Source organism: Anser cygnoides, chromosome 2 (genome assembly GCF_040182565.1).
Source record: "Anser cygnoides isolate HZ-2024a breed goose chromosome 2, Taihu_goose_T2T_genome, whole genome shotgun sequence".
In the NCBI taxonomy this organism is placed as follows: Eukaryota; Metazoa; Chordata; class Aves; order Anseriformes; family Anatidae; genus Anser; species Anser cygnoides.
Window position 1 is genome coordinate 44,965,856 of NC_089874.1, and position 18,493 is coordinate 44,984,348.

Sequence of the window (18,493 nt, forward strand, 5' to 3'; positions counted from 1 at the left end):
GCCCTCGCAGGGAAAGAAAAATAAATAAAATTAAATTTCCCTTTCCCCTCCAGCTGCTGCTCTCTTTCCGGAAACCGATCTGGCTTTGCCTACAGAGCTGTGTGTCCCTAAACGTTCTTCAGCTCTGTCCCAGAGCAAAGGGAGGACGAGTGTGCTGCCTAGAGGTGACGCTGTGGGTATATCCCTCCCTCCTCTGTAGGAAACAAGTGTTGCCTCAGCAGGGCTTTTCTCAGCCCTCACAAACCAGCACCTCTACAGTTTCAAGGCTTCCTTTCCATTCACGTTGAAACATATCAGCCCCCCTGGGTTTGTAGTCTTGGTGGATTCCTTACCGAACCTGGCCTGGGCAGCAGGGTTAGCATGTACTCAGATGCATGTGTGAAAGCAGTGTCACAAAGATGAGGCTCCCATCACTTGTCCGACCTGTGTGATCAGCTCCAGACGGGGATTGCACGACAGCCTACAGGATGGGTTTGCCAGAGACAGGAGCTCTGGAATCACAGTGAGATACCTTAACCACTTTGTCATCATTTGCCTATTCTTCTTGGATTCGGATTCACATAATGTAAAAAGAAATAAAATAAAAATGCACTTCTTCGATTTCTTTTCTCGTAATGATCTTGATGAATTACAGTATCTCTGATCTATGAATAAAGAAAGGAGAACAAGGAACCAGCTGCAGCCTAGTGACTCACCTATAAGGTTCCTTACATAGCCTACCCATTTCAGGACCTCTGCTCTACTGTGCTCTGCGATTAGGAGCAGAGGTCATTTCTTTTGATGACAACACGTTATTAAAGTTGGATTAATGATGATCTTCCTGGATCAATTTGGCTATTTCTGGTTAAAGACAAAGCCTCCCATCCATCCTGATTCCCTGCCTGCTGCATGTACTTCCTTTCTTCTGTATCGTTTCCCTTTCTGAGGCATCTTTTTCTTCTTCCATCCAAGTATATTTGTTTTAATGCATTTAGTCCAACGGACTGCATTAGTCTGCTCTGCTGGGGCAGAATCTGTTTCAAATGTCCATTTTAAATGTCAGAGGAGCTGGATTGCTTACAACCCCATGGTAAAGCATACTCTTTTTGCTAACATCAAACGTAAACACTTTGAAGTAAAAAATAAAGCACTGGCATCCACCATCACTTCAGCTAGTTCTACAGCCTACTTCCACCAGTGACCACAGTGTAATGTTCACAAAGAAAGTAAAACCTGACCTTCCAAAGCATTCATCAACTTCTGTAAAAATAGGTATGAGAGATTCTTTTTCTTTCTTCACCATTTGCAAGAGCTGGGCTGTCGCACAACGCTGCTTGTGACATTTATTGCTGTGCTAAAGCCATGATAGCAGTGTAAGTGATATGGGCTGTAAAATCCCCCAGCTGCTTTTAAAGTCCAGAACACTGGTCCTAAATCAAATGGTCTAAAAGCAAGATTCCCCTCCAGGCCAGCCCAGCATCTGTGGCATGGTAGGTAACTGGTTTCTTCATCAGTTCCTCTGATTCAACTCAGGGCCCATCTTAGATCCCCTACTTTGTCTTGTTTTTCTTTCCTAAGCCTACCTCTTTGGCTTTTCTTCAGTTCCTTCCTCAGCCCTATCCTTTTTATAGCTCCCTTCATCTGATTCTCCATCTCTTCTTCACTACCAAGGCACAGATTAAACTTGCTGCCATTTTCCCAGCCTTCACCATGCCTATAGTGTGCACACCTCTCCATCATTTCCTTTGCTGCAACAACTTTTTTTTTCCCCTTCAAGTATCCTTGTTTTAATGCATTTAGTGTAACTGACTGTATTGATTTGCTTTGCTTGGACAGAATCTATCTCAGGTGTCCATTTAAAAATGACAAATGAGCTGGATTGCTGACAGCCCCAAGGAAAAGTTTATTGCTTTTGGTACCATTGAGCACAAATATGTGGATTTAAAATACAGTGACTGATATTGTCAGATTCACAGATGAATACTAGTTGCTATGATCAATAGCAAATCTCTAGAAACTAAAATATTGTGGACATGAATAAAGTGTTCATTACAGACACGTTTTTGCAATACATTTATCATATCACATCTACACAGGGTACACAGCAGACACTGCTTCATTTCCCTGTACAGTCACAGCAGCAGAGGGAATGGATGATTATACATCTCAAGAGACCACAGAATTGCATCTGTTCCAACACTCATACAGCATTCAATGGCACAATATTAAGAGGCCTCAAAATATCCTCTGATGAGAGAGAGATAGGGTGAAATGGAGAGAAATGTTAACGTAATAATGGACGTTATGAAGATACCGGTGGTTGCAATAAGATGAGTTTGTTTTCTTGCCTGGTACCTCATCAGTTCATAGGAACAAGGTCCACCCCCAGTTTCTGTGCGCACTTTGCAAGGTCCAATAAACAGAGGGGTTCTCCCATTCATCCTAAATTTTCACTACCTTTTTCATGCTTTGTGTTGATATCAGTGGAAGTGCGTGATGTCCTTTTGCTCAAGTTCATCACTTCTGTCAATCTTCCCGGAGACTTTTCACCAGTGTTGTAAAGAGCCTTCACTGACTAGGCCACTGCGCCCGAAGACCTGCTTTGTTCACATTCACCTCTCTGTCTCAAGATCAACTGTGAGAACTGCAGGCAGAGCCAAATTATGGATCTGGGACCATGATGGGCAGCAGGGGTCTGGTCAGTGACTCAGCTACAGAAAATTAAAGGAAGTTTCTGAGGCAATTACGTGCTTAACCTTTTTTTCCAAGTCAAAAAGCACTTTCTCCGATTGCCTGATATGAACATTCTACATATAGCAGTATACCTTGCTAGCTTGCTAATTTGTGGGGTGAGGATTGTAGGGTTTCAAGCAAGGAAGTCACAAACCACATCTGGAATCTACATGTTGAAGAATGTCAGACGTGATTCTCCTCAGAGTTCAAGGATGCATTTTTTTTGCTTTTAGTACACAGTTACAAAACTCATTTGTCATCAGCTTTAAAAGCATTTATGGTTTTCTATCAATATGGACAAAAACCAACAGACTGAGCAAACAACAACAAGAAAAGCGCAAATTCACAGCTACAGCATGAAAAATTCTGTTTGTCCCTCTTTGTTTTGAAGAATGTCTGGAAATGTACATTGCATTTTCTGTTTCAGAGTTCCACTGATAGCTCCTTCAAGATTCCTTAGACAACTACTTGTTGGTTTTTGTTTCTATTCCTTTACCACAGCTCTAAAGCTAACAGTGTGTCTCAGATGCAGTTTCTGAACGTTGTCTCATACACGTGACTGTGATAAAAGTTTTCTGGTCCACATCATCTTCTCGAGAGATCTTAAAACAGGTAAGAATTTAAACCAAATACTTTTTAATCTATTTATTTCCCTTCCTGAGACTTAAAGCTTTATACCTTGCATTTCTTGTCCAAAGAATCAAGAGCTGCTTTAATCACTTAAAAACCCTCAGGGACAGCCTTGATCACATGCTCATGAGCCAGGACAAGTTGGAGGCAGCAGCAAAATAATCACATAATTAGGGCAGCGGATTGCTGGAACAGCAGAAATACACAGCCTTTTGTCTGTTTTGCCTATGCCCTAGTTTTAGAAAGCCAAACTAGCTGCTGCTGCTGCAGGAGAGGGTGCTGGATGGTCTCTCTACACTGCTGGAAGGAGAGGAGCTCTCCAGGAGTAACAGTGCTCCCATCCTTCTTGCTCTGTGCTCTCAAGCTGCAAGCCAAGATCACAGAGCTTTGCAGGAAACTTGCACATTGTTGTTTTTTTTTTTAGCCATGCCTGCAAGCACATGTTACGACTTGACATATGTATTACATTGCCATTGTCATACAACTAGCCACAGAAATCTGATAAAGAAATAAATACTCTTACAAGAAATTCACTGTTGTACTCAGATCCACCATCTCCAGTGAATGGGGATACATTCCAGAAACTACTCAGTGGGACTTAATCCTTTAAAAATTGTTTTGTAAAAAAAAGATTGACATGGAATATTCCTGTGACACTGACAACTCTAAATCAGTAATATTGCATTTTTCTTGGTTCAGAAGTAATTGCAGACAAAATGCTAGTTCAGGAGAGTAGATTCATCCCCCCCAAGTTTTCAAAAAAGTACGAAGAAGTCATTGTAGCAGCATTTCTATCACCTTTTTGTGTTCTTCCAGGAATGGATCAAATCGTCTGAGTCATTCTAAAATTCCTAGATAAAAACTTTTCCAATGCAATTCCACAGTCAGGTTATCTCCTTGAGTACAAGATCTGTGGATGAAAAAAATTCTATTATAATTCTTTCCAAGTCCACTTGCCAGTATTGTTATTCACTGTTGCATTGCTTCACTAACTCTGAGTCAATAGAACAAGTTCTTTTTGCTGCTTTCTGTACACTAACATTAAACTGCAAGTGTTCGGGATCGCCCATAGGCTCAGAAATGCAATTACAGTCATTAAAGTTAGTCGTACAGAACAAAAAAGCCTGTGGGAGAAAACAACCAGCATACGGAAAAGTGGAATGATCCCTGCAATAGCGATTAATTATAACAACCATTTGTAATTTGCAGATTCACCATTATGTAGTTCCTGCTTGAAAACAGCCTGCACTAATAGCTTGTTTGTTCACCAACTGAATAAATAAAGAGACTTACTAAAACCGCAGTTTTGATTCTGTCAGATTGAAAAACCTTTTCTTATCCAGTAGTGGGGAGAGAACATTTTACTCACTGGATTACAAAGCTGGCATGGGTAGAGGGCATGAGATTCATGTTGATCAGGATGTGCCTCCAGTCTTCAGTATGTTTCATTATCTTCATTAACCTTTGCAGTCACAAGCACACTATCATCTCTCCAGTTCATGACAGTGAAGCTTATTAATATACCTGATGTGAAAAATGCATTCAGTTTTGGTATATCTGTGGATTTTCTTTGCTCAGCTTTTTTTTTTTTTCCTTTTTTTTTTTTTCCCTTTCTTGCTCTTCCAGTTGCATGCATGTTTCATCATATGCAAGGCATGGACAGATGCTAAATTAAGCAGCAGCAAGCTACCAGCTTTCAAACATCAGCTGTATGTATATGCCCTTTTGAAAACAAGCAGTGACAGGGCTGGGGTGAGATCATGGTGTATCTCCTACACCATTAAAGGGACTATGTCATGGATAGGTTGCTTTTTTTTAACACATAGCAGCTGCTGTGATAACAGTGTCTGAGTCAACATGGGTTTGTTTGGCATTTTGTGGAATCGTATGTTTATTTTTTCATATATCCACATGCTCATACTTTGGGCCTGTCTCTGTTTTGGTGCCCTGAACGTTGATGACCTGCATAAACCCGTATCACACACACCATTTGAGCACTGGCTGATGGATTTATGACCCCACTCAAGGCAGTGCCTCTGGTTTATGTTGGGTAGACTTGTGCCTTAAGTCAGCCCTGGGTGTACGTATGAGTGACAAAGACAATATAAAATCTAAATGACAGAGATACTGCCTGCAGCTTGGGTCTATTATGTCAGTCAGCAATAGGCCTGTGTCAGCCACAGAATTCATTGTACATGCACAGTAAAGCCAGGCACATTAAAGGCAGATGATACATGCACCAGCTGTGCCCAAGAGTGCCATCTCTCTCAGACAGAAATACTGCAGTTACTTGCTTGGCCACATCACCAGTATGAGCACGAAATATCAAGGGTGCAGATTTCATATGAATATTTCAAAAACTGGTGTCAGTCTGGCTAGGTATTCATTTCTTCCTGTCTCCCCAAGTCAGGCATAATGGTATCCTGTCCTTCCTTTCCTCCTCCAGAGCCAAATCCAGCGTGACAGCCATTCTGCTCCTCCTGAACTCTCCTGCTTCACTCCTTGCTCAGTCCTCTTCAGCACTGGTCCTGCTGTTCTGGGGAAATGGTATTCCTCCTCTAACAACTCATGCATAGAAGGCATCCACAGTGTTTCCAGTTGTGGCAGATTCCTTTAAATCAGTTCAGGACAAAAAACCTCCATAAAAAAGCATGTGTGGCAGTCTTTGGATGACTGTTCAGTACCTAGTGACCAAAAGGTAAAGGTCCTAAGAGTCACTGGTTCATGGGGGTCATGGTTAGCAGTCTACAAACGTTGGTAGCACTGGATAATGGACAGGGATTCGATGCATTGGATCTCTACCCCAGTCAGCCTCTCTGCGACAATGGACAAGGCATTTCCTCCTCTTTCCCTCCAGTCATGGTCTGTCCTGTGAGTTCCTGAGGGAGGGATTGTCTCTGAAGTGGAGGAGGCACAGTGCCAACAACAGTGGAGCCCTCATTTGCCCAGGGTACAGGACAGAACTGTGACAAAGGACATTAACCACCAAAAACCTGAAACGGGGCTCCATGAAGCTGCACGTGCATTTGGCCCAACTGACTCGTCCATGAGCACAAAGGTCGACCTCCCTGGGGTCACTTCACAAACAGTCATCACCCACATAAAAACACATCACCGATCTACGGTTTGCAAGCTATTTTATTTGCCAAGAACAAATTAGCTTCATATTGTTCTGTATATATAAAGCTTTTTACCTAAACCTGTATCTGCAAAATTTTAAGTTGTAGAGGCTGCCAGACAGGCGTTTTCATTTTGACTTCTATCTGCTGAGCAACATTAATAAACTGTATTTCAGGAACCTGCATACTTTAATGCTGTCTTTTCCAGTTTGCTTCTCTTTCTTCACTTCAGTAATTCAACCCTGCTTCCCCAATACTAATGCAGAAGAACTAACAGATGTACTGGATGAGGCAGAAGGTCAATGCGTCTTGTCCCTAAGCATGAATAGGAGCAGATGTTTATGAGAAGGCTATTGGGACTGAGCTACCACACTCTGCTAATTCCTCAGAAATACCTTCTCAGTTGCTGCCATCTCGGGCCTTAGAGACTTTTTGAGCCAGATGTCATATCTGATCTAATAGTGCCCGATGGATCTCTCTGTCCCTGAATGTATTTGATCGCTTTTTGAGCATGTGCATGTGCAGCAGGCAAATCCACAAGGTGTCTGCCTGTTTCTTTAAAGTTCAACAGCAGCCTGGATACTAGAAGTGGTCTGGTTTAATCGGCTTGGCTTTCTCAGTAAGGTCCAGACTCGCATAGAGAAATCTTGTCCAAACAATATGTCCTTTTTAATTTCATGAGACAGTGCTTAATTCTTTTATAAAATGAGGTATATTTCTCCAGTGTTACAACTGTAGTTGCTTTAGAGTGTACTTATGCTCACCTACTGCTTAGGATTAGATTGTTTTAGAATAATGATGAGAAATGAGATCATGAAATGCTCTGATGCTAGTGTTTTAAATTCCAAAGTCTACATATGTAAGCCCAAATAGGAGTGGAAAAGCCTAAGGCAGTAATAATGGTAATGATAGCAATTATAATGTGCAGGCATCTAGCCTTTCATCCTAGAGGATGATTGTTTTGCACCCTGAGGTGTGGGTCCATTATGATAACAGTAAAAAAGGTATTCAGACTCTAAGAGGCATCATTTAAAACGTGATTGATTAGAGCTAACACTAAAGGAGAGAATGGTATAGATAATCTTGCATCCCTTTAGCTGCTGGGAGCCGCAGGTGGCGTACCATTGAACAAGCCTCTGATCCATGTGCAGCATGCTCGGCAGACACTTTCCATAGAGGAGAGATTCCCCCACTTTGGTCATTTGAGCTTCTGTAGGATTTTCTTATATGAAAACATCATTCACCGTTTCCGCTGCCAAACAGAAAGGGTATTCATGGGAGAGCTTCCTGCTGCCCACCTCGATGAAAGCACAGCCATGCAGGTAGCCTAATGGCCAGGAGGGCGCTGCCTGCAGGTTCCTCCCCTGAAAGGAGCTGGGAGCATTTCTCCTGCGGTCAAGGGATTTGTGCAGCAATGACATGGCCCCGAAGTCCAGGCTATATGTGCAGCACAGCACAGGCTGGGCAACTGGGGACTCCAAACATCGTGACAGTGGAGCCTACGCAGCTCTGGGAATCATGTTTGTACTGTGATTCCCCTGTATATTACAACTGCTATACCATGCTTGTTGTGTGCTTTCCGTACATTGCTAAATCAAAGTCCCGTGTAAGGCCACATGGATCAAATAAGTAAACGTGATATTAAACATTAAACCCTCATCGTGTGGAATATCTGAAGGAACCTGTCTTGGACTCTGATGGCATCACAGACAAAATCTCAGTGCATGTAATATGGTCTTTGCTGCGGCCGAAATGTCTTTCCATGGGATGCATGTAGCAGTCAAAAGAAATGCTTAGTGGGAGAGCGATGGAGCACAGAGGGGTTTCGCTGGCTCCCTGCACAACTTGAATTTCATCACTACTAAGCTGTCTGTCTCATTATCAGCTTATTTACGTGTATGATGTACCGACCTTGCAGAGCTTCCTGACCCAGGCTTGAATTTGAAACCTAACATCTTTTTAGGAGTCTGGCTGTCAACATTTGCCTGTGACCTGATCTGTGACCCAGACCACCTCATGCAGGTCCCTCTGTCTGCTCCTACATATTTCTAGCAGACCTTTAATACACACAAAAAAGATATAGCTTTGCAAGGTGTTTGGAGAATCAAACATGTAAGAAAAACATATGAATTAGGGGCTTTCAAAGCCATAATTTAAGGCCTAATGAGAGTTAAAGATCTGCCTATATACTCTGAAAACCATAATGTTCACTTTTGTGTTAGTTTATTTTAATTTGTAGGACTGCATAAACTCTTTGAACCGATCCTATGGGGAAATTGCATCCATTCATGCATACAGGAAAAATCCAGCAGCAGAAGTAACTGTTAGTGCTGCCTCATCCTAAATACAAGAAAAAAAATGTAAGGAAAGTCCAAAATTGAAACAAAACCAGAACGATTCCATTCTGGGGTCTTTCGAACAGGGGCTTGCTGCTGTAACCTGGAAAGGGTCAAAAATTAACATACGTTATACATACTGCTTCTGTGTCTGACCTCAAGGGCTGTCCACTCTCTTGCCACTAATTGCCAAAGGTATAGAGGGAAATTAAGGGAGCACTCAAATAGGTCTCCTGAACTGCCAGGCTGCTCGGTGAGATATATTGAGCCAGAGAGGCAGCGTGCAGAAGTGAGGCCAGTGGCAGTTTTCTATAGCTGACACAATAAGTAGGTTTATTGAAGAAACAAGTGGGAATACAAGTACAGCAAGCCCCAGGGCAAAGAAAAGTGTGTTTGTGCTCAGCACATCAGAGAGGTCACCAAAGAATAGCTGTGTGTGAATGTCTGACCTCTGCGCTGCTGCCAAGGGCAAGGAAACGTGGTAATAGGAGAAGTGGCTTTCATTAGGAACCTGCTATTTCTAACATAAACACTACAGAAAATACACAGCAAAATGTTTGCACTCGGTTATTTTGCCTATTTTCCCTCTTCCTCTAAGTAATACCCATCTCATCCCTTTGCCTTGGAGACATCCCAAACAGCAATATGTCAGAAGGGAAATTTTGCCTAATTCATAGAGTTATAGAGACATAGAATATCTGAGTTGGAAGGGAGCCACCAGGATCATCAAGTCCAACTCCTGGGTCCCCAAAGGACCACCCCAAAATCAGACCCCGTGTCTGAGAGCGTTGTCCAAACGCTTCTTGAACTGCATCAGGCTCGGTGCCTCGACCACTACCCTGGGGAGCCTGTCCCAGTGCCCGACCACCTTCTGGGTGCAGAACCTTTTACTGATATTTCAGATACTCTTTCCTGATAATTCAGATACTCTATACATTTACCCCACAAAGAAATACAAAATCCAGGCATGAAAGAAAAGTATATTTAAAAGAACTTCGGGTACAGGCACTTGCAATTACTCCTTCACTCTTTTCCAAATGCAATTGACTTCTAGGAACTGACAGCCCCACTAGCAGACTGATCTATTGAAACTCTGCTAGAAGAACACGAGAGAGATTTATTCTTTTGAGGTCAAATTCTCTATTAGCTCAACTCCACTGGCTTTAATTGAATTGCGCAGTCATACATTTTACAAAATTAAACTTCTCAGACAAAATTAGAATACTCATTCTTTGCAGAACTTTTCCATACATTGAAGCTAACGATTTCAACTGACGCAACAGTTCGTGCAATGAATTCCTATTATTTTTATTTAGTGATAGTTAAAATTCCTTCCAGAATCATTCTCTCCTTCTAAGGCTGAAAATGAGACATAAAAGAAAAGCCTCATGTATTCTTCACACCACTCGTGACATAAATAACACACTGGGACTCTCCATAATGTGAAATTTTGGTTATTGACCAGAAATCTGCTCACTGCAGAGACTTTTAAAAACCTCACCACCTAGAAGTGTTTTCAAAAATCAATCTGCTGCTAGAAGATGAAAATTTGGCACAGGAATGGATTTTTTTGATCAAAATTTTCATTCCAAAACATTCAATTTCAGCTTATTTCAGCACTGGATGACATTAAATCACTCCACAAAGACAACAGTGAGCTTGCAGAAATTGGAGCAGTTCAACAGGAGGGACTGAAAATACCCCCCTGGCCCACCCCTCACAGTAGTTTATAGCCTGTTGGTCCAAACACTTTTGTGTGAAATGGAAAGTGTGCATGTGAACCCCCCAGAGAAGAAGGAACGATTTTTTTTTGAAATCTTTTAACAAAGCTTATTATTGGCAAAAAAGGATAAAATATCTGCCATCGGCTGAGCTTTAAAGGCTGATTTTCCTCTGCCAGTTTCCAAAGAAGACCCTGACACCCACTTCCAGGGAAGAAGGACAAGGCACTCATCCCGAGAGGAACAAGATGCTCCTCTGGGGCCCCTGGGGCCATAAGGCACTTCTGTCCCCAAGACAAACAGGGGCTAAGAGTCACTGCTTGGTATTTTGCCCTCCGTTATCTGTGGCTGACCTCGCTGAGAGGCTGCCAGGAGTCCTGCCTGGAGGACTTCCAGAGGACACTTCCCTGCCTAAACCCACCTATTTTTAAATAAACGAGCAAGATTTTGTCTCTTAACAAATACTTGCCTTGCAAGCATGTATTCCCAGAGGCCTTTTGTAAGTGCATTAGTCCTTATGTCTAGATCTTCAGTAGGAGACTACGTGCAGCCAGGACAGAGCTGTGCCTGTGAGCACCCTTTTCCCTGTAGAGCAGTTATTTCATAGTCTTTGGAGAGCAGCAGAAGCAACTTAAAATGATAACTCCATCTCTTCCTGTGCTTAAAACACAGCCAAGCTATCCACAACACGGCCTACATTGTGACAATCCAGGCTAAGGATTAAAATGGGGCTGGAAAAAAGTGTAAGGTGTTCAAGGCAAACACAGACAGCAGGGCAAGCCAAGCTAAGAAACATGGAGATTTTGCCTCTTTCCAAGGACTTTCTGTGGACACTTTGGAATATTGTTTAGGCCAAGGTGTCAGGGTCAGTTTGAAAAATACATGTCCTTGATACGCTCCCGATATGAAGGATTTCCAACCCTAATGATTCTGTGATTTTACGATTTTATGATTTTTCATGTCTTGCACTGAACCACTGGTGGCCTCTGATTCTCCTGGCGAAACATGCTCTCAGATGCACTGAGAAGCGCGGGGGAAAACAACATTCACTTTTAGGGCAGAATTTTAAGGGAGGGTATGACCCGTCCTGCTCCATGTGCACCTCTCTGCATTTCCCTTTTACTTTCAGAAGATGGGAAAGGAGAAGAATCCCATGTTTTATTCCCCAGTCTAGTTCTCCTTACATGTGTTTTTTGTTGTTGTTGTTGTTTTAATCTGCTGGAAGAGCAGCAAAAAGGCAGCCACAGAAGGCAAAGAGGAAAAGTTAGCAAACAAAATTGGAAGACAGAAAGAAGTAACAAAAATAAGTAAACCCCTGTGCAATGAGAGGGCTCAATAGAGAATTGCAGCCATTAGCTACTGTAGATCTAACAATTCCCCCTGGAAGCAAAATCTGTATCAGGCTTGTAGGTAAAACTCCCGACTGGTATTAAGTAACAGAGCTCTCAGCCACTGTAGACCAGCACAGGATCTGCCCCAAAGTGGATTATCACAAATTAAATTTGCAAAATCCCACGTTTGACCAAGAAAAAGGCAATTTTCCCTTGCATCGTCAGTGTTCCACCTGGCACCACGCTCCCTGGATCTCAGGGGAGCTCCCTGCTCCACACAGCAGCAACATTAAGCTCCAGCAAAGAACAAGGTTTGGTGGCTCATCCTTCTTTGTGTATGTTTATTTTTGCAGCATCCCAACTGTGCAGAATTGTGCTTGTGTGCTCGTATCAGTGCCGTGACCTCCTCCTAGCACCTGACCATACGTAGATACAAAAAGCTTCCCAAAGCATTTTCCCCCAAGCTCTTGGGAGCCTCCTCTGCTTCCCTCATGTCAATGGCACTTAAAAATATAAAAGAAACCTACCCCTTCCAGGAAGAAAAAAAAGATATAAATCAGAACTTGGGCTGCGATGGGAGACAGTGCTGCATTAGTGCAGAAACAACTCCTTGAGGTTTGGCAGCTTCTGATTGTTATCAAGCTTAGTCCAGCTCCCAGGAAAGACATTTTCCAATTGATTTCTACTGGGTTTGGCTAAAGCCCACACTGCACATGCTGTGGATTACTCCTTTCATCCTAGGGTCTTAAATGCACAAAACAAATAGGGATGAACTTAAAAGAGAGAAGAAAGCCCAATTTTGCTCTCTTTTTACAGGGACAATTTCAATGGGACTTTCAGGGGGTAAGTCAACAGTCTTTTAATTTGATGTCTTTTTTCTTTTTTTTTTTTTTTTTACAATATTGAGAGGATTATCATGCTGTACTTGCAACACCAGTTTTCTCCCACCTGACTGACTTTGTAATCATGAGTAATAACATCGTTCCACCAAGAAGCAGTAAAAACGTACAAAAGCTACAATTCCTCCGACCACATACACTTACTGTTAAAATTCTGAGAAGACCAAAATCTTCTGTAGTAAAAAAATAAAATAAAAAATAAAAAAATAAAACAAATAAAAACAAATAAATAAAATAAATAAATAAATAAATAAAATAAAAATAAAAAATAAAAATAAAGCACCTTAGTTTCCTATATTGCTGGTGCTCTCTGAAATTTCCTTCTTCTGGCACCAGTTCAATGATAAGAGAATTGAGAGCAATGTGGCTCCACAGGAAAAGATAACAAAGAATCAATGTTTAAGCAATTTCAGGATCATCTCTGAATTTGATGTCCAGCTGATTAGTTTATATCGTAATGGTTCCTCGGTCCTATTTTAAGCATCTTAGGGAAGAACACTTTGTAACTCAGTTAAAATGCTTCTTCATAGGGCAGAAATCAATATCAAACAAGGCAGAAATGACCTCTGCTGAATTTTGTTGTGCTCACTGCAGGAGCACTTAAAATATTAATTCCAGGGAATTTTCTGCAAAATTGAACAGGTTTTAAATAATCCAGCATAGTCAAAGGAGCTCCTAATAGTTCATCCAGGGACGATTACCTGTTCCAAGGACTTAAGGAGAATGGATTGGCCTTATGTTTAAAATTCTGGTTTTATCATCATAATCTGATTAGGAGGTGCTCCATCCTCTCTCCTTCGCCCAGATTGACAGGGTCTCTTTGGTGGGGCCTCTTTGACTTGGTCTTGATACAAGACAACTCTCAACACTTCTCTGTGTGTGTGCCAGTGCTGCACAGTTTGGGGTGGGAGATCTGATGGAGTTCACTGCTTTGTTGCCTTTAATTCTCCACATTCCCTTTGACCTTCAGGCAACCTCTGATCTTGGAACAATCATGAGAGAATAGCTCATGTACATCTCATACGTACATAGGCATACATACATATAAATATATTTATATATATATTCTTCATGTAGCTAGATATATTGCTATGAGACGACTGTCTACTTGATTTGGTGGGGGCTGGGGCGGGCCATCTGTTCCTGTTCAGTTTTGTGTCCACTAATAATTATTCTTCTGTGCTCTCAAACACTTTGGGTTTTTGTGGTCATTCATTCTTTCCTTACTGGCTCACAAGCTAGTTACAATGACTACTCAGTGCGTTAAACTTTCACTTGGTTTCATTAGGCTCTTATAACAAATGGCCAAGCCACACCATTGCAGAACCAGCACTGAGCCACAGCAGAGTTTAGGCGAAAGCCTCCTGATGTTTTCCTGATTCTTGAGCAATGTCTTGCAGTTACAGCAAAACACATTCATATCTACCCACAAAATCCCTTGGCCTGCTGCTAGCAATGGCCATCCCATATTTACTGGGATTTGGAGGAAAGTCTCTTATCATCCCTGCTGGGGAGTCCTCCCAAGGCACATGCTTGACCTTATAATATATGGTGTAAGAGTAAATGACATGTACAGTCCATGTGTTGTGGTGGTGTTATTTGAGGGCCTCCTTCCTCCTTTATGTCTATTCCCTCGAAAAGGACAAATGACAAGAAGCACATGTCAAGACACCTCGAATAATGGCCAGTACCCAAACTAGCCAGCATCATATCACAGCCAGCTCTCTTGGATTAAATCATCCTCAACTTGATTTCTTTTTTCACTGTGCTCATTTTTCTTAACATTTTGCTAAGGTGTACTCTGCTTCTACATATAGTTTTCTGACCTTTACATTAACATCCCCCACCAGTTGATTATTTTGTTTTGTTTTGTTTTGTTCTGTTTTGCTTGTTTGTTTAATTCACAGCTGCTACCCCCATTATACTTTGTATATTTGCATCCTAACTTAATTATGTCCCTTGACTTCATTCAGCCTATGCCTCTCACAAAGCAATATATAGGGGTAGCTGGACCTAGGAAACCTTAGTGCAGTGGTACTCCTATCCTCTAGGACCTTGTCCCTAATATTGCAAAACACACAGCGTTCACCCATTCCAAAAATTCCTCACTCTCCAAACATACCTGAGGACTAGTGGGGCACCAGGTGGCTATCAGATAATTTTCCAATCCTAGCAAAAACTAGGACAGGAGAGAAAAACGAAGGCAAACTAGAAGAGAGGGATCTGCTCTGCTTAAGGCACAAAGAAGCTCATGGTGGCTTCAAGAAGAATGGAAGAAATTATCGGTTTTCTTGATTTAATTATCAAAAGATTATTAATCTTGAACAGTGTTTGCACAGCAAAGTGTTCACAAGGGGAACATTTCTTGTCCTCTGGGGCACTGTCCTGCAAACACCACAGGAACAAAAGTAAGGTTCTCCTGTCCTGATCAGTCACGAGCATTTAATCCGTGGCAGCAGAAGAACTGAGTGCTGGGGAAAGTATCGCACAAACTGCAACTTAGGGGCTTCACAAACCCTCTTGTTTAATACTGCTTGTTTTAAAAGATCCATTGGATCACCACATTCCCTGGTGGAATGGGAAACTGAAAGGCTGGTAGGGCCACTTGTTTGAGAGAGGAAAGGTACATAGACTCACCTACACGGTGTGCCAGGACAAGCACCGAGAATTTTGTACTGCTTAAGTTAGGAACAGACTCCAGTCCTTTTCCTTGACTGCAAGAGTGATTAAATTCCAAGCTAATTAAACTGGAAAGTAGTTTGCTTACGTAGATGTGCCCTCTAAAAATTATGTTTCCTCATAGTCATCAGGCTGGTGACTGCTTTTCAGACACTTCTCCTTTTGCTCGTGGTGGCCAGAGAGATCTCCTAGGGGCTCCGATGTTCACAGCCACCGCTGCTCAGACCCCCTTCTGCTGGGAGCCAGATGTCCCTCCAGCCTTTCCTCGGATAACACCACTTTGTGTGTCATGGGAGTTTGAGTGGAAATGGAGAAACACTGCAGATTTGGGCTCTAACTTCATCCTCAGGAGAGTTTGGTTATAACCACATTTTCACATTAGCAAGGTATTTAAAGCGTAAGAGAAAACAACTCTCCTGCTCGGCTCTGGTATCTTAGTCTGTATTCCAGCCAGGGAGTGCCTGATAAAGGCTCAGTATTTTTCCATGAATTAGGATGCCTTAATTAGTAGGGACAGCTCATTTAAATTAGCTCTAGGAGCAGGTGCAGTCCTCAAGAGAGCAAAGGATAATTATTGTAGTTCATTCAGAACAGAGTGAGGAGAAGCTCTGCTTTAGGAAAGACATTCAAGCAGGCAGACCGAGGCAAGGTTGGACGTGCAGCTAGTCACCTACATGCATCGGGGTTTGTTGTCATTGTTGTTTCGTGTGAGTGTGTGTGTTTGGTTGGGTTTTTTGTTTTGTTTTGTTTTTTTGGTTTGGGCTTTTGTTGTTGCTGTTGTTTTTCAGAAAGCGCCCATTGGTCCTTTCTGGAGTTACAGTCACAATTTTTTCTCTATGATGTGATCCAAGCTGGATTTTTGCCTGGACAGAAAAGGTACTTCTGAAAACTCAGTTTGCTTAATGCAATCAGAGCTATAAAGTGCGCCCCGCCTATGTCTTTCCAGTGAAGGCATATTGCATTTTCCCTAGCTCTGAGACAGGGGCATGAGTGGTTATTTCCATTACTGCCCTTCTTGCACCACACGGATGGCACCTGCCAAGGTTGGCTCACCCAACTTGCTCGCGCATGGAGCACAGGTAGAAGATGAGGCCGGAAGCAGGAGATCCAAGGCAGGTGCTATGGAAAAACATCTGGTTCCAGATTCGCAAATTGGCAAGGAGCCTTATGAAGGAGGCAAGCTGGACATATTTTCTTTCTCATTTGCACTAGCACACTTTTGTCAACAAAGGAGGGAAATGGGGAAAGTAAGATGCAAATTTTGATCAGCAATTGCAATTATTCTAACAACGGCTTTACCTTTTAAACTCCCCAATGTGCTTATCGCTGCAGGAAGAACTTGTTCTGCAAACCAGGCAGGGCCATCTGCAGGAGCAGACAAATCTGCAGGTACTGAAACATGTCAGCAGACTGGCCTGTGGAAGGATTTTGACACTCTAGGTACAAATCAAAAGTGGTTGCTGAGGAGTGAAACACTCCAGCTAAGCAAAATTGCCGGAGCCAGGATAGAGTCCTTATCATTGGCACAGATGTGCAAATAACAGCTGCTTCCAAACCCTCCACAGACAGCTATTGTAGCAATGGCAGCAACTTTTCATCCTCGTACGAAGAGCTGCAGTTGGACATTGTTTGCAAGGCCACAACTTACTTGCTTCTCCCTTGCACTGGCATGCATCCCTCACGTCAGTTGTGAAGCCGAGCCCAACGCCAGTGACTTGGACTTGTTGAAACTGCCTCTTTTTTTCCTAGGAAATACCCTTTTGAGCTTAAAATACATATCAGTCTGTCCTAACAGGAGCACAGGCTCAGCAAGAGGTGCATGCAAGAGAGACAGCAGATTCAGCTTGGTTCTGGAGACTGCTGATCTGCTTTCCTCCAGCAGCCCATTAGAAGAGGGACATGAAAACATCCTTGCAAAAGTCTCTGTGGGGGAAACCACCCCGCATGCAAGTAAGGATGTTGCATTCCTCACCCCCCAAAAAACAGGGCAAGCCTGTCTGAGTGAGGTACCTCACTGACCACTTGAAGATCCCCAAAGAGCAAGACAGCATCAATGTGAGGCTGATATTTTTCAACACATTTTTCAGTCCATCATTTTTCGAAGATACCTGGATTCATAGGTGGTTTTTGGGTTTTTTCTTTAGCTCTTGTGTTTTAAAATGGTAATCTGTTGAAAAACCTGATTGGTACTAAAGACATCAGGAAGACCTCTTCAAGCAAACAATTAAACAATTACAACGGAAGACATTAAAATAAGGCTTCTGCGATACCATGGGATTGATTTAAGAGGGTTGCAGGAAGCTGAGCCCTGCTGTTCCACGGTGATTGGTGTCCCTGAGAAAACCCAGTAAGGGACCATAACATAATCACATAATGGAATTGTTTGTGAAATATCAGTGGCTCTGGGGTTTGGAATACAACATTTAACATCTTTATTCATGATCTGAGAAAAGAAAAAGTAAATAGCATGGAGGATGAAACAAAAGGGCCCCCAGCTGAAGTAGACGCTGGCAATGTCAGGCTTGTTAAGTCCATGGGGAACTCAGACGGAAAGAGGTCTGATCAGACACCTCAAGCAAGATGTTGCAGTCTGTCTTAAAAACCAGGTCTACTGAGTCATCTTCGGTTAAAGGAAGGGCAGCAAGGGCCAGCAGAATCAGAGGAAAAATGGACTTTATTGATGTAATGTAGGGTTACATCGGAAGTCCACACGGTGCCTCAAAAACCTCTGAACCTACCAGGTCCAGAAGTCCTTTGCTTCTCAAATACCACTGCACCCAAGCATCAGCCAAGACTGGAAAAACAAGGGCAGAGGTGCAAATTGTGCCTTTCTACCCCTTTTCCCCTGAAAAAAATGAGGGTGGTTACAGCACCCTGGCACGAGTCTTCCCCTGGGGCTACCGGTAAGGGCAGCCACCCTTCAGGGCAGCTCTGGTGGTGACGAGTGGGGAGGAAATCCTGCTTTTCTCTGTGAAAACCAAAGTGTGCTCAGAGCCCCAGAGAGCCTGGTGGTGGCTGTGGCTCCAGAAGGTGCTGGTTTCACTCACAAATGAACTGAGAACCCCG